General features: G+C 39.6%; 2 pseudogenes; one reads left to right on the plus strand and one right to left on the minus strand.

The window, feature by feature from the left end:
- Positions 1-2,112: 2,112 nt before the first annotated feature.
- On the minus strand, positions 2,113-3,718 carry LOC130829845 (nuclear transcription factor Y subunit alpha-like; annotated as a pseudogene).
- Positions 3,719-3,783: 65 nt separating this feature from the next.
- LOC130829846 (60S ribosomal protein L12-like) lies at positions 3,784-17,758 on the plus strand (annotated as a pseudogene).
- Positions 17,759-17,818: the final 60 nt, after the last annotated feature.

Here is a 17,818-nt window from a genome sequence, read left to right on the forward strand (position 1 = left end):
ATTATCAGGCACCCATTAGCCAGAAAAATGCTCTGTTGGTCCAGTGGTATAGACACTGACATGTTCAGTGTACCAGTGCAATTAAAATATATACATTTACAATTATCTTGCAAAAAGAAAAAAAAAGCACTCAAGAAGTGAAATAACTATGCATTAAACCAATTATTCATTCATCCATTCACTCTTTCTGCATCTATGAAGTCATCACTACAATCACAAGGACAAATGAATAAAAGAACTTCTAGTAACAAAAAAATCCAAACCTCACCCGCACTTTGTGGGTTATTATGTGCTAAAATGACCACAATAAAAGGGCCATGAGCTACCTGAAATGCAATGACACAATGACAACTGAAGCATTTCATTTCAAATAAAACCAAACTCATGAAGAAAAAAAAGAAACCTGCAACAATATGAGGTTGGTATTACTATGTACAAACTTATAGACATAAATAAATAGCATTTTTGAACTGTTGTTGGCTTAAGTACTAGAAATTAGGTCTGAGGAATTTCTTTGTGAACTCTGCATCTTGAAGACTTCTAAACAAACCAAAGGATATAAACTCTTCATTGGTTTCAGTAATCTTTCATCAGAAGAATTTGGGGCTTACCAAATAAAGTTAACACCTGAAACTCACATAAAGAGCCAGAAGTTTCTAGTGATCCTATGGGTCAGCCCCTCCTGACATCTGGAAGCCAGGACAGATGACTCGATTCAAGGGACTAGGGAGATACTGCACTTCTTGCTTTCTTTGCATAGCTCTGTACCTCTGTTTTGTACCATTGCAATGATTTCCCTTTGTGATGTTTTCTTCAGAGGGTTTAATTTCTTTTCTCTCTTAATATGGCTAGAGTGAAATCAAAGAAAGAGCCAGTCTCTACTCTTAGTATTTAACTCAATCCCAAATGTTCATCAAAAGAATTACGTTTTCCTTGTTTCCAAGAAAACAGCAACTCTCCTGAAATATCATCTTAGTTCTCCCAGGGTTCCACATCTGGAAAAGAAAGATTACTGAAGCACAACCCATTCTGGGAGCTGTGGCCCTGTTCCTGACCAGGCAGGAATCTCTATTTCCAGTCTGCAGTTTATCCCCAGAATGTGGATACAATGTGAAAACCTTTCTGCACAAGGCCTATGGAGAAAAGGGGAAACAAACTTGGAAACTTGCACCAAAGAATCAGCTGCCCCTGGGAAGAATGAGAATGTTCGCTCTCTAGGGCTAGTACAGAGCGCAGGAGTGAAGCCAACATCTACCTCAAGCTCTAGCAGGTAACCTGGAATATGGCTAGGGTAGCTTGATTGAACAGTGCTTTACAGAAATTGTCAAGGACCAAATCTCAGACTTTTCCCTTTCCGTGCTTGTTAAAAGGTGATAGTATAAATGTAAATTATTCTCTTCATCCTAATGATCCATTCCAGGCATCCATCCACTGGCGAATCATGCTATATGACAATATGAGGGTATATATATTACTCTCTGTCTTTCTAGACTGAAACATACATGAACTTTTCTATTCCCCAAATGCTGTCACAAAGCCTATGATTGAAAATCTCTCGTTTTGCTCTGTTAAGGAGTTACGACAAGTGTCTTCAGCACTTCAGCACAGAAATTGTTTAATTTTGTTCTCTACTTAGGAAAGGCAGTGTCAAGGTCCAGTACCCTCTAAATTGTCTTAAAAGTAGCCACAGCAAGAACTATCGTCCATATGACGGGTCAACAGACAGACAAGCAGACCGCAACTTGTCAAAGCTAAGAGATTCAGCAATGTGTATTTTTAGTGCTTGAGTCTTTTATAATTCTATCCCCAGAGTTAGTTTTCTCTTGGCTGGAATCCAAAAATACCAACCTATCATCTGGGTAGAAGAGATTCTTATTATTACCACAGATTAGATGACTGTATCTCAGAGAATTTATTGTTTCCATATCATGAGATGGAGCTTCCCGGCCTGGAAACCATCTCTGAATACAAAGTGTCCACTAGTCAGCCTGAGATCCCCCATTGGAGGGATGGGTGCTGTTTGGAATCCACGGGAAGGAGTGGGCTGCAGCTTCCCTGATTGCAGTTTAGGTTGAGAAGGTCGTTCTCCTCTGCTGAGATGGCTGGCTGGCATCACCGGTCAATGTTAAGTGCTAGGTGTGGTACTGCTGGGCTGGCATGGGTCCCCTGCATCATCCCAATCCATGAAATGTCAGTGTCACCAACAGTCTGAATTAAGTCCTGACTGAAAGAGTGAGACAAAGGCTTGCGACTTCAATTTGCCAGATATCCTTGCAATTATAATACTGAGCCACTTATTAGAAACTAAGTGGTTTCTGTAGAAAAGGTCAGAATGTGATCGTCAGTGTCCCATTGGAAGAGCTGATCGATTTCCTTGGAACAATGGGAAACAGTGCGAGGAACATGACCTTGATCAGCTCCAACACATGGCCTGGGGTTAGGACACTCGGATTGTTGCAGAAATCGGTCCATCGAGAAACCAAGCACCACACTCGGAGGGTTGGAGAACTCAGGTTTATTAAGCTGGTGGCCCCAGATGAGCTAACCTCCAAAGTTCTGGGCTGCAAACTCAGGGTGAGCTTTACTTTTTTAGTGCACATGTTTACAGAGCATGGAAGTTTCCAAACAGAAACTTACAAGAGCAGGTGCAGAACATTTCAGTTTTTAGCAAAACATCTTAAAGTTACATTGAATTATTAGGTCATCCTGTTTTTCTCCTTGCAGCAAGCATATTTCACAAAAGCAAAACAAGCATGGAGTTGTTTTTAGCTGAGTGTAAGTTTCTAACTTTCCTCTTCAGGATGATCTGTGTCGGACCCTCTTCATCTGCTTGATTTGGATCCTGCATATGGGGACTATCTTTTTCCTTTGGAGAGGAAAATCGTCCACCTTCACCATGCTTCCAGGCCATGGCATGATGGTGCCAGGACTCATGCAGGTATTTCCTTCTTTCCTTTGGAATTTTCCCTTCTGCCTCTCATTTAGCCCAGGCTTGCCTCCTCGTAAGGATACAGTGGTACTGTCTGGCATTCACATAGAGAGGCTCTTCTTCAAGCATCTCTGCCCCAGGGAGAGGGGTTCTTTGGATAGCAGGCACAGAGCCAGCACCAGGTACCTTTATGGTCATCCCTCCTGAACTGACCACATTGTCTGCCACTGGTAGTGTCACAGTGACAATCCTTTGCCCACTGCTGGTTGTGTCGGTGTTGGCACCGGTCTGAACAATCTGTGCTCCTGCCAGACTGGCTGCAGGGATGATCATGCCTTGCTGTAGAGTGGTGCCATCTGCATTAACTGGCTGATAGACGATGGTCTGCCCTTCGGCAGTTTGTGCCACTTGCTGCCCCTGGACAGCAATCTGCTGCTGCGTCTGCGTCTGGCCAGCAGTGACGGCTGTCTGGGGCTGCTGGATGATGATCTGCTGGGTCTGGCCCTGCTGGCCCTGCACCTCCACAGCCTGCCCACCCTGGACCTGGATCTGTCCCGGTGGGACCAACTGTATCTGCTGCAAATCCTGTGTCCCAGATACAGGTTACTTGCATGATGGTTGTCCACCAGGAACAGTCTGGACTATAATGGGTTGGCCAGTTGATGTGATTAACTGGCCTCCACTGACCTGTACCATTAGTGGCTGCCCCTGGACCTGCTGCTGAATCTGTCCAGCCTGTATAACAATCTGCTCTGTTGAACTATTGCTGTTTGCTGTATACTATTCCATGGCCCCTCCAAGTTAGAGGGCTGTCCACAGTGAGTTTCACTCTGGAGACCTTAGAAGACTCCAAGATGCACTCCGTGCCTCACTCCGCCGGTTCACTGCCCACGCTAATTGGCTCCAGTACCCGACCCCAAAACCCAATCAGAGGCTCCAGCCACCACTGCGGCTGCCACTGCCGCTGCCTCGCCTGTGTAGAATAGTGGTGCAAGTATCCGCCTATGTTTGTTATCTAGCTGTTACTTTTATTCTATGCATTTAATTAAGAATTAGCTAAATAAGAAAAAAAGGGAGGGGGAAATTAATGTGCCTTTTGCATTAGGCACTGAGCAGTTTAAGATTCCAGAGTAAATTGTGGCAATCAGATTAGGAGAAAATCGGTCTGTCTCCAGGAGGTGACATTTTATCTTAAGTGAGAGATCACATGGACTGTCAGTGTCAGGCAGCTGCAGCTAGGTCTCAGATCAGTGTTCATCAAAGTCCCCACGAACGGACACAGCACTGGACCAGCTGCAGAGAGAAGGGCGTGTCAGTCTTTTGCACATGGGAGCGATAACCCAGAAAAAAAATGACACCAATTCATAACAAGCATTAAATGAGTTATTATTTGTGAAATGGTTGGAACAGTGCCTGCCACAAGTAAGTATTTGGTAAAAGTAGAACAAATCAATTTAGAGGCGGTAAGTAGGGGCGCTAGTGTCTTAGTTGCAAAGAGGCTTTATGCCTGCTATGGTGGGTTGGATAGTGTCCCCCCGAATTCATGTCTACCCAGAACCTCAAAATGTGATCTTATTTGCAATAAGGGTCTTTGCAGATATAATTAGGATCAGGATCCAAATGAAATCATGCTGGGTTAGGGTGGGCCCTAAATCCAATGCAAATATCCTTATAGGAGACAGAGGAGGAGAAACACAGGGAGAAAGCAATGTGAAGATGGGGACAGAGATTGCAGTGATGCTTGCACAAGCCAAGGAATGCCAAGAATTGCCAGCAACTACCAGAAGTTAGGAGAGAGGCATGAAACAATTTCTCCCTTTTAGTCTCCAGGAGGAAGGAACCCTGCTGATACCTTGTGATTTTGGACCTTGGCCTACAAGACTGTGGGAGAATGAATTTCCGTTGCTATAAGCCACCTAGTTTGTTGTGGTGGCTCCAGAAAGCTAATACAGATTTCTGTCTTAAATCTATACAAATTCTATATTTGTCAGGCCACGGGAGAATACAAACAAGCTTTATTCTGAAAGGGTAGGCTGAAAGAGTGTGTCAGTCTACAAACATTCTTGTGACAGTAATCCAAACAGACTTGTGTATACAGAGGATACCAGTGCAGTGAATACATGTACCAGTCTAATAATAGATGCAGTTGGTACCAGTCTAATAATAGATGCAGTTGGGGTTTTCTACAACCCATACACTTCTCTAAAAACTGTCTTCTGTGAACACTGGCAGCCATATTTATAGTGTCATCTTGTTTTCCTCCCATAGCCACTGCCTCTGTCCCCAGGGGCAAGGGACCCCTGACTCCTAAGGCTAATTGAAGGCCTTCCCATAGTATAAAATACTTCGGAATTGGAATTCAAAGCTAGTGGTCAGTTTTTGCTGGTTGCTTAAATGAAGGACATATCAAGTGGAGAGGACTCAGTTGACCATGAGCTGACAAGGTAGAGAAACTGCAAAAAGAAAAAGGAAGAAGCAGATACACAGACACAGGACAAAAGAAGATACAGCCCTATAGAGAACAAGGAACCAAGAGATTGCCTGCCTTTGTTTCTAGTTCAAATCACTGAAGATCCTCATAACAGGTCCATTACCATGGGATGGGGGCTCTGGCATTAAGAGTAACTCACCAGATTGCCTTTGGTGAGTTACTTAGCCTCTCAGTTTCCTCATGTAGTTGGGACTAACAACAGTACTTCCATCACAGAGTTGTTCCTTGGATGAACTCTAAAGAACATTTAGGATGATTAAGGTAAGTTAAGCACATTAATGTGAAGCATTTAGAGGTACCATCACATGCCCTTGGGAAATGTTGGCTGTTACAGTCATTATTTCATCTCCAGAAAGTGGCTTTTAAAATGTGTCATGCTTCTACCATCATTTTATGCTTATTAGTAAGTAGCACGTTTAAGTTACTTTTCCATATATGTTTATGATTTCAGCTTCACAGTAGATCAGCTTACCACAACAAAAAACAAAATTCAGTCACAGCACAGGAAGATTATTTTTCCCATTCCAGACATTATTTTAAGTCAACAAGCACCCCAAAACACAAAGTAAATAGTAAAAAGCTACATAGTTTCTGGGTATATTTATCATGGGTATATTTGCTCCCACCTAGCTGTTCTTTTTCTATGTGCATAGTTAGTCGTCTTATTTTTTCTATCAATGTATAAGGCAAGTTGTAGTGCCTACTGTAGGTTAAAGAGAAATATTGTATAAGGAAAAGAGAAAAACTGTTTGTTTTCAAAGTTTGTTATTGTGGAAGGTAAGCAATAGTTTGAGCTTGTTAGCTTAGGAGGAAGGTAGAATTCCTGTTAGAGAGACAGTTGCACATTTGTTCAGGAAAATGTGTGAACAGAGTTTGGCCCTCTGGGTCAGGTTCAGTCAAAGAAGAGTTTAGTGCTTTCATATTAGAGAAGCAATAATTTATTTTCCTCACAGGTCAGTGATGGAGATCCAAATACTGAGATGTTGGAGAAAGCCTATAACAGAGAGGCATGGACCTGCAATACCCTGGTTGGCCCTGAAGAGAAACTGCTAGAGATGGCAGAATGGCTGAGAGGCTCTGGAGCCGTGAAAGAGCTATTACTCTATTTAAACTTGTTACCTTTTTTGTACTTCAAATAATTCTAATTTATTACTCCCAAATCTTCAATAAAATTTGTAATGTAACTGCAAAAAATACAAACACATGGAGGCTAAACAATTCACTCTTAAACAACCAAGGAATCACTAAAGAAATCAAAGAGGAAATCAAAAAATATCTAGAAACAAATGACAACGAAAACACAACAACTCAAAACCTATGGGACGCAGCAAAAGCAGTTCTAAGAGGGAAGTTTATAGTAATACAGTCCTACCTTAAGAAACAAGAAAATTATCGAATAAACAACCTAACCTTACACCTAAAACAACTAGAGAAAGAAGAACAAAGAAACCCCAAAGGGAGCAGAAGGAAAGAAATCATAAAGATCAGAGCAGAAATAAATGAAAAAGAAAGGAAGGAAACCATAGCAAAAATAAATGAAACTAAAAGCTGGTTCTTTGAGAAGATTAACAAAATTGATAAACCATTAGCCAGACTCATCAAGCAAAAAAGGGAGAAGATGCCAATCAACAGAATTAGAAATGGAAAAGGAGAAGTCACAACGGACACCTAAGAAATATAAAAGATCATGAGAGACTACTACAAGCAACTATATGCCAATACATTGGATAACCTGGAAGAAATGGATAAATTCTTAGAAAAATACAATCTTCCAAGACTGAACAAGGAAGAAATAGAAACCATGAACAGACCAATCACAAGTATGGAAATTGAGGCAGTGATTAAAAATCTCCCAACACACAAAAGCCCAGGACCAGATGGGTTCACGGGTGAATTCTATCAAACATTTCGAGAAGAGCTAACACCTATCCTTCTCAAACTCTTCCAAAATATTGCAGAAAGCGGAATACTCCCAAACTCATTCTACGAGGCTACCATCACCCTGATACCAAAACCAGGCAAAGATGTCACAAAAAAAGAAAATTACAGACCAATATCACTGATGAATATAGATGCAAAAATCCTCAACAAAATACTAGCTAACAGACTCCAACAGCACATTAAAAGAATCATACACCATGATCAAGTGGGGTTTATCCCTGGGATGCAAGGATTCTTCATTATATGCAAATCAATCAATGTGATACATCATATCAACAACTTGAAGGATAAAAACCCTATGATCATCTCAATAGATACAGAAAAAGCTTTTGACAAAGTTCAACATCCATTTATGATAAAAGCTCTCCAGAAAATGGGCATAGAAGGAAATTACCTCAACATAATAAAAGCCATATATGAAAAACCAAAAGCCAACATCGTTCTCAATGGGGGAAAACTGGAAGAATTCCCTCTAAGAACAGGAACAAGACAAGGGTGTCCACTCTCACCACTATTATTCAACATAGTCTTGGAAGTTTTAGCCACAGCAATCAGAGAAGAAAAAGAAATAAAAGGAATACAAATTGGAAAAGAAGAAGTAAAATTGTCCCTCTTTGCAGATGACATGATATTATATATATATATTATTATATATATTATATATATTATATATAGAAAACCCCAAAGACTCTACCAGAAAACTGCTAGCACTAATTGATGAGTTTAGTAAAGTAGCAGGATACAAAATTAATGCACAGAAATCTCTTGCATTCCTATACACTAACAACAAAAAAGCAGAAAGAGAAATTAAGGAAACTCTCCCATTCACCATTGCAACAAAAAGAATAAAATACCTAGGAATAAACCTGCCTAAGGAGGCAAAAGATCTGTATGAAGAAAACTTTAAGACACTGATGAAAGAAATCAAAGATGACACAAACAGATGGAGGGACATACCATGTTCCTGGATTGGAAGAATCAACATCGTGAAAATGACTGTACTACCCAAAGCAATTTACAGATTCAATGCAATCCTGATCAAATTACCAATGGCATTTTTCACAGAACTACAGCAAGAAATCTTACGATTTGTATGGAAATGCAAAAGACCCCGAATAGCCAAAGCAATCTTGAGAAGGAAAAATGGAGTTGGTGGAATCAGGCTTCCTGACTTCAAACTATACTACAAGGCCATAGTGATCAAGACAGTATGGTACTGGCACAAAAATAGAAAGGAAGATCAATGGAACAGAATAGAGAACTCATAAGTAAGCCCAAACACATATGGGCACCTTATGTTTGACAAAGGAGGCACGAGTATACAATGGAAAAAAGACAGCCTCTTCAATAAGTGGTGCTGGGAAATTGGACAGCAACATGTAAAAGAATGAAATTAGAACACTTCCTCACACCATACACAAAAATAAACTCCCAATGGATTAAAGACCTACATGTAAGGCCAGACACTATAAAACTCCTAGAGGAAAACATAGGCAGAACACTCTATGACATCCATCAAAGCAAGATCCTTTTGGACCCACCTCCTAGAATCATGGAAATAAAATCAAGAATAAACAAATGGGACCTCATGAAACTTAAAAGCTTTTGCACACTGAAAGAAACCATAAACAAGACTAGAAGGCAACCCTCAGAATGGGAAAAAATAATTGCCTATGAAACAATGGACAAAGGATTAACCTCCAAAATATACAAGCAGCTCATGCAGCTTAATACCAAAAAAGCAAATAACCCAATCCACAAGTGGGCAGAAGACCTAAATAGACATTTCTCCAAAGAAGACATACAGATGGCCAACAAACACATGAAAAGATGCTCCACATCACTCATCATCAGAGAAATGCAAGTCAAAGCCACAATGAGGTATCACCTCACACCGGTCAGAATGGCCATCATCACAAAATCTGGAAACAACAAATGTTGGAGAGGGTGTGGAGAAAAGGGAACTCTCCTGCGCTGTTGGTGGGACTGTAAGTTGGTACAGCCACTATGGAAAACAATTTGGAGGTTCCTTAAAAATCTACAAATAGAACTACCATATGATCCAGTAATCCCACTACTGGGCATATACCCAAAGAAAACCATAATCCCAAAAGAAACTTGTACCATAATGTTTATTGCAGCACTATTTACAATAGCCAGGACATGGAAGCAACCGAAATGCCCATCAACAAATGAATGGATAAAGAAGATGTGGCATATATACACAAAGGAATACTACTCAGCCATAAAAAGGGATGAGATGGAGCTATATGTAATGAGGTGGATAGACCTTGAGTCTGTCATACAGAGTGAAGTAAGTCAGAAAGAGAAGGACAAATATTGTATGCTAACTCACATATACGGAATCTAAAAATGGTACTCAGTGACAAGAACAAGGACACAGATACAGAGAATGGACTGGAGAACTCGAGGTATGGGAGGGGGCAGGGGGTGAAGGGGAAACTGAGACGAAGCGAGAGAGTAGCATAGACATATATATACTACCAACTGTAAAATAGATAGTCAGTGGGAAGTTGTTGTATAACAAAGGGAGTCCAACTCGAGGATGGAAGATGCCTTAGAGGACTGGGGCGGGGAGGGTGGGGGGGACTCGAGGCAGGGGGAGTCAAGGAAGGGAGGGAATATGGGGATATGTGTATAAAAACAGATGATTGAACTTGGTGTACCCCCCCCCCCCAAAAAAAAATTTGTAATGTACTCATATACAGGTATAAGATGAAGCTAGTGAGAGAAAACCCAATAATCATGGCAGCTGCATGGGCTACACAGGGAGCCAACTTGAGACTGCTTTTATGTGAGAGCCTTTCCATTTGATGTGAAAGCCAGAGACATCAAGGATATCTGTGTTTTGGCTGGTTTTTAGGCCATTTTTGGAAACCCTTCTGTCCTAAAGAAAAACTAGGCAGAAAAGAACACTCTTAAACAGTCCCAGTAATGTAGTGGTAGCAACCTGCACTGTGCTTTACTCAAGGGAGCAAGAACCCAGACATACTTGGGCCCAGTGATAAATGTAGCAACTCGAAGAGGACCAATGACTAGTTCTGCAAACTCTGAACTCTCTATAAAGCACAGCATGGTGAACATTAATGTGATGACTATTACAGAGAGCTCTGTGAAGGAAAGATGTACTCCTGGGCAAGAATTGCAGGGTGCCAATATCAGCACCTGGAGATTATGGTAAATTGGCCTCCTCCTGTTCTGAATCAGATATTAGGGAAATAAAATTGCCCTTCAAAAGCAATTTAAAAAAATTATTATCGAAAAGTATACAGAATAGTGTAATAAATCCCCAAGGATCCTATTACCCAGTTTCAAAAATAACCAATCTTGATTCATCTTTACCCTTGATTCATTGTCTTCCCCTGTTTTTAAATTTTATATTTCCATTCATAAATATTTTAATCTGTATTTCTAAAAGACAAAGATTCTTATTTTGTACATAACCATAATATAATGATCACACCTAAAACAATTGATAATAATTCCTTAATATCATCAAATATTCTATCAGTGTTCACATTTCACTGGTTATCTCATAATGTTTATTATTTAAAAATTTTAAAAATTTGTTTTAATCAGGATCAAAGGCCACACTCCTTTTCTCTCCTTTTTTTTCCCCCACGTGTAATTTATTTCTTGGAGAACTTGGGACATTTGTGCTATAATTTCCCACATTCTAGATTTTCTTGATTGCATTCCTGTTATGTTCTTCAATAGATTCTTCTCTCCTATATTTCCTGTAGGGGACAATGAAATCTTGATGCTTGATAAGATGTAGTTTCACCTTTTTTTTTCCAAAATGACTGCATAAGTAGTAGTGTATGAGTTTGATAGAAGGCACAAAATGCCTAATTGGTTTTCTTTCTGTTAATAGCCATTGATGATCATTGCCTAATTATTTTTAAGGATTGTCAAAAATGGTAAACTTCATACTGTATTATCTTCCAGAAGGAAAATCTTTCCCTAATAACTGTTTGGTTATTCCAAGGTAGTTCATGTAGGGAAGACAGGTTAAAATAAATTCTTGATTCTTTCCTTTACCAGTTTTCAGAGTTATGAGTTAGCTCTCTACTATCCTCCAAAAGTGACCACTGTTTTTTAGTATTATTTATTATAATTATTAAATAATAATAATTATTAATAATTTGTTATTAATATTTTGCTCATAAATTCAAACATATAGTATGTTTCAGTCCACTGTAGCTATTTTTCTCAAAGTGGCAAAGCTTACCCAAAGGAAGCCTCTTCAAGTTTGTTCTGAGTGTTTTCTTTTTAAACTTTAATTAATTAATTAATTAATTTTTGGCCACACTGAGCCGGCATGTTGGATCTTAGTTCCCTGACCAGGAATTGAACCCATGCCCCTTGCAGTGGAAATGTGGATTCTTAACCATTGGACTGCCAAAGAAGTCCCTCTTTTTTTTTTTTTTTAATTAAAAAAAATTTTAACACAATTTTTAAGGGTTACACTCCATTTACAGTTATTACAAATATTGGCTATATTCCCCGTGTTGTACAATAATCCTTATAACCTATCTTACACCCAAGAGTTTGTACCTCCGACACCCCCACCCCAGAATTGACCCCCCCCACTCCTCATTGGTGACACATTTGTTCTGTTCTGAATTCTTTTTGATAACTTTGCTTTCTAATATGATAGCATGTTTCAGGATTATCTAATGTATTTCCTGACTCAGAACTACAAGCAGCCATTTCTCAAAGGTGCCCTTGTTCCTTTTAGTGACAAATGGTATTTAGAGACCAAAGGAGATTGGTTCAAGATGGTGGAGTAGGAGGATGTGTGCTCACTCCCTCTTGCAAGAGCACCAGAATCACAGCTAACTGCTGAACAATCATTGACAGGAAGACAGTGGAACTCACCAAAAGAGATACCCCACATCCAAAGACAAAGGAGAAGCTTCAGTGAGACAGTAGGAGAGGTATAATCATGATAAAATCAAATCCCATAACTGCTGGGTGGGCGACTCACAAACTGGAGAACAATTATACCACAGAGGTCCACCCACTGGAGTGAAGGTTCTGAGCCCCACGTCAGGCTTCCCAACCTGGGGGTCCAGCAAGAGGAAGAGGACTCCCCAGAGAATCAGACTTCAAAGGCCAACAGGATTTGATTGCAGGACTTTGACAGTACTGGGGGAAACAGATACTCCACTCTTGAAGGGCACACACAAAGTAGTGTGTGCACCAGGACCCAGGGGGAAGGAGCAATGACCCCATAGGAGACTGAACCAGACCTACCTGCTGGTGTTGGAGGGTCTCCTACAGAGGCAGGGGGCAGCTGTGGCTCACTGCAGGGACAAGGACACTGGCAGCAGAAGTTCTGGGACATACTCATTGGTGTGAGCCCTCTCAGAGTCCACCATCAGCCCCACCAAAGAGTCCGTAAGCTCCAGTGCTGGGTAGCCTCAGGCCAAACAACGAACAGGGTGGGAACTCAGCCCCACCCATCAGCAGACAAGCAGATTAAAGTTTTACTGAGCTCTGACCATCAGCTCTACCCACCACCAGTCCCTCTCATCAGGAAGCTTTCACAAACCTCTTAGATAGCCTCATCCAACAGAGGGCAGATAGCAGAAGCAAGAAGAACTACAATTCTGCAGCCTGTGGGACAAAAACCACAATCACAGAAAGACAGACAAAATGAAAAGGCAGAGGACGATGTACCATATGAAGGAACAAGATAAAACCCCAGAAAAACTACTGAATGGAAGTGGAGATAGGCAACCTTCCAGAAAAAGAATCAGGATAATGATAGTGAAGATGATCCAGGACCTTGGAAAAAGAATGGAGGAAAAGATCAAGAAGATGCAAGAAATGTTTAACAAAGACCTAGAATAATTAAAGAACAAGCAAACAGAAGTGAACAATACAATAACTAAAATGAAAAATACACTAGAAGGAATCAATAGCAGAATAACTGAGGTAGAAGAACAGATAAGTGACCTGGAAGACAGAAATCACAGGTGGAAATCACTGCCATGGAACAGAATAAAGAAAAAAGAATGAAAAAAGAATGAAGACAGCCTAAAAGACCTCTGGGACAACATTAAACACCCCAACATTTGCTTTACAGGGGTCCCAGGAGGAGAAGAGAGAGAGAAAGGACCTGAGAAAGTATTGGAAGAGATGATAGTTGAAAACTTCCCTAACATGGGAAAGGAAATACCACCCAAGTCCAGGAAGCACAGAAAGTCCTAGGCAGGATAAACCTAAGGAGAAACATGCCAAGACACACAGTAATCAAATTGACAAAAATTAAAGACAAAGAAAAACTGTTAAAATCAGCAAGGGAGAAGTGATAAATAACATACAAGGGAACTCCCATAAGGTTAACACCTAATTTCTCAGCAGAAACTCTGCAGGCCAGAAGGCAGTGGCATGATGTATTTATAGTGATGAAAGGGAAGAACCTATAGTCAAGAATACTCTACCCAGCAAGGATCTTATTCAGATTCAAAGGAGAAATCAAAAGCTTTACAGACAAACAAAAGCTAAAAATATTCAGCATCACCAAACCAGCTCTACAACAAATGCTAAGGAACTTCTCTAAGTGGGAAACACAAGAGAAGAAAACAAACCCAAAACAATTTAAAAAATGGTAATAGGAAGATACACATTGATAATTACCTTGAATGTAAATGGATTAAATGCTCCAACCAAAAGACACAGACTGGCTGAATGGATACAAAAACAGGACCCATATATATGCTGTCTACAAGAGACCCACTTCAGACCTAGGCACACATACAGATGGAAAGTGAGGGGATGGAAAAAGATATTCCATGCAAATGGAAATCAAAAGAAAGCTGGAGTAGCAATACTCATATCAGATAAAATAGACTTTAAAATAAAGAATGTTGTAAGAGACAAGGAAGGAATCTACATAATGATCAAGGGATCAATCCAAGAAGAAGATATAACAATTATAAATATATATGCACTCAATACAGGAGCACCTCAATACATAAGGCAGATGCTAATAGCTACAAAAGAGGAAATCAACAGTAACACAATAATAGTGGGGGACTTTAACACCTCACTTACACTAATGGATAGATCATCAAGACAGAAAATTAATAAGGAAACACAAGCTTTAAATGACACAATAGACCAGATAGATTTAATTGATATTTTTAGGACATTCCATCTGAAAAGAGCAGATTACACTTTCTTCTCAAGTGCACATGGAACATTCTCCAGGATAGATCATATCTTGGGTCACAAATCAAGCTTGTTAGATTTAAGAAAATTGAAATCATATCAAGCATCTTTTCTGACCACAACACTATGAGATTAGAAATAACTTATGGGGAAAAAAAACATAAAAAACACAAACACATGGAGGCTAAACAATACACTACTAAATATCCAAGAGATCACTGAAGAAATCAAAGAGGAAATCAAAAAATACCTAGAGACAAATGACAATTAAAATATGATGACCCAAAACTTATGGGATGCAGCAAAAGCAGTTCTAAGAGGGAAGTTTATAGCAATACAATCCTACCTCAAGAAACAAGAAAAATCTCAAATAAACAATCTAACCTTACACCTAAAGGAACTAGAGAAAGAACAAACAAAACCCAAACTTAATAGAAGGAAAGAAATCATAAAGATCAGAGCAGAAATAAATGAAATAGAAATACAGAAACCAAAATGAGGATATAGGGGTACCCATTGCACTTGTTCCTCAGTCTTCAATGGACAGTTAAGATTTAAAAAAAAAAAGATGAATATATCATGAGCTCATTTTGATATTCACAATTAAATATCTATAGGATTTTTACTTAACCTCGTTGATCCTATATTTTTATCTCATACAGGAAATCTCGGTTCTCAAAAATACCAACATAATTAGTTATTTGTTTTGTCACATGATATACACAGACAGCAATGTCAGAATAAAAACAACACCATCAGCTGCTGTGCTACTATGGTCATTGTTCTAAACTGCAAATCTGAGCAAGTCATAGCTACATCTAAACTCCTTTTTTCTTTCCCATCCTCTGAAAAAAAAAAAACCCAGTGATATTATCATGCTATAAAACACTTCATAATCTGACCCTATACCATTGGCTAAGCCTGAAGTGCTCTATTCCTCTCCCCCATCCTATTGAACTCTGAGTCCAGATCCAGGTCCAGATCAGATGCTTTTTTTCTAAATGCTGTATGCCCCCTACCCTGGAACAAATAGTCACTCTTTCTCTGTGTTGTTCTCTGCCTCACACAGGCTTTTATTGGTGCATTTACCTGTACATTTACCTGAATTCTAATTATTTACATATATGCACATTGTTTACTAGATAGTACACACCTTGATGGCAAAAATCATTCGATTTTGTATTCGCAGCATCCAAGTTAAGTCTGTGATAAATAGAGGGTGCTCCATAGGGACTTGTTTAATTGAGCTGATATAGTATGACTGAAGAGGTACAAAATCCAGCAGTTTTGTTTTCTAATGTTTAAGAAGGTTTCTCTGCAGTGTTTTTAAGAAAATTTTTTTCTACTGGTAACATCACATTGCTAGGAATTAAGGAGGCTAAATTATTTACAAAGGTATAATTTCTCTTGTGTCTTCCAGGATTAAAGTAAACATAACAATACTGGTAATAATAATAACTGTGAGCATCAGCAAACCTCTAGGCAGTGACCCAGTAGTCATACCTCTAATGCTAACAGGCAGGATCCTGGAGAGTCTTCAGTATCTGTATGTTCCCCTTCTAATAGATTGCCTCTGTAATATTCTTCTTAATCAAGCTCAGTTCACCTCCTACAGAGGACCAAAGCAGAAGGTCAAGTTATTCTCCAATATTATTTTCTAACAGTTTTAAACATTTGTTTTTCACAGTCATCAGGGAAATACAAATGAAAACTGCAGTAGGAAGCACTATACACCCACTAGAATGGTTAAAATTGAAATGTTTGTTCACAGTTTTCAACTAGTCCATGTTAAAGTAGTCCTCATATGTTAGTAAACTGCGGTTTCTTTCCCCTCCTTTTTCTCTAATATCATATATGTCATGCCAGTTCTCCCTCTTAACCCCTTCTTCTTTTGTATTTATCATTGTTGTTTGAGTTAGAGATTTCTGGATCATCCATTTATAAGAATTTTCTATAGGTGAAAAGGGACCAGGATAGCAATCTAGGCTAAGTAATTTTGATATTTTTTTCTAAAGCAGTATCTCTCTTCTGTAGTCACAGAATCAACTGTCTTCCTCTAATCTAGCTTGTGTTTATAATTCTTTATGAAGGCTTGCCTTTTTGCATTTATGTACCTAATGTTTCCTGAAGGACCTTCTGTCAGCACAGCCCTATTCCTGAACCCTCTTTTGCAGACAAATAATATGATTTTTGCACTCTAGAGGTATTCCTCACATTTAGGAAGTAAAAATTTTAGTGTGTGTGCTTTGCGACATCTATTATTACTGGATTTTTTCTCCTCTACTCTCTTCCTTTAAGTGTTCTGGATGATAACAGTTTTAGACATCTGAAGTCATAAGTTTTAGTTCAGGAAACCACAACAGTGCTACAGGTGTTTCTGAGAACAGGATGTGCAGAAGGGTCCTAAAAGTGGCAGTTGTGAGAAATCAACAGTAAATATTCACCCCCAAAAGGATGAGGTCCCATCATAACTGAGAACTTCTGTGATCAAAGAGGGCAGGTGCACTGAGAGGGTTGAAGATAGAAGGCTTAGAATATGTTTGGGTGAAGAGTCACACAGTGGTGGCAGATTCAAGAAAATAGCACTTTTAAAACAGAAGGGAGCTTTCAGCTCAAGGTGGCCAAGGTGCAACTTTCTTTGGCCATCCGAAATCCAGGTTCATCTGATACAACCCACCTCCACCTTGCTGCCTAAGTTCAACCCCAAGGAGATCAAAGCTGTATATCTGATGTGTACTGATGAGAAAGTCGGTGCCATATCTCCCCTGGCCAGCAATATCTGCTCCTTGAGTCTATCTCCAAAAAAGTTTGGTGATGATATCACCAAGTCAACTAGTGATTGGAAGGGTCTGAGGATTATGGTGAAACTGACCATTCAGAACACACAGGCCCAGATTGAGGTGGTACCTTCTGCCTCTGCCCTGATCATCAAAGGCCTCAAAGAACTGCCAAGAGACAGAAGGAAGCAGAAAAACATTAAGCACAGTGGAAACATCACTTTTGATGAGATTGTCAACACTGTCCAACAGATGCAGCACTGATCTTTAGCTAGAGAACTCTCTGGAACCATTAAAGAGATCTTGGGGATTTTCCAGTCCATGGGCTGCAATGTTGATGGCTGCCACCCTCATGACATCAGAGATGATATCAACAGTGGTGTGGTGGAATGCCTAGCTAAATGCCTAGAAAAATAATTAAATGAATAAATAAATAAAATTTAAAAAAAGTGAGGGGAGTGAGAAAGTAAAAATTAG

The sequence above is a fragment of the Hippopotamus amphibius genome, chromosome 10 (assembly GCF_030028045.1).
Source record: "Hippopotamus amphibius kiboko isolate mHipAmp2 chromosome 10, mHipAmp2.hap2, whole genome shotgun sequence".
In the NCBI taxonomy this organism is placed as follows: Eukaryota; Metazoa; Chordata; class Mammalia; order Artiodactyla; family Hippopotamidae; genus Hippopotamus; species Hippopotamus amphibius.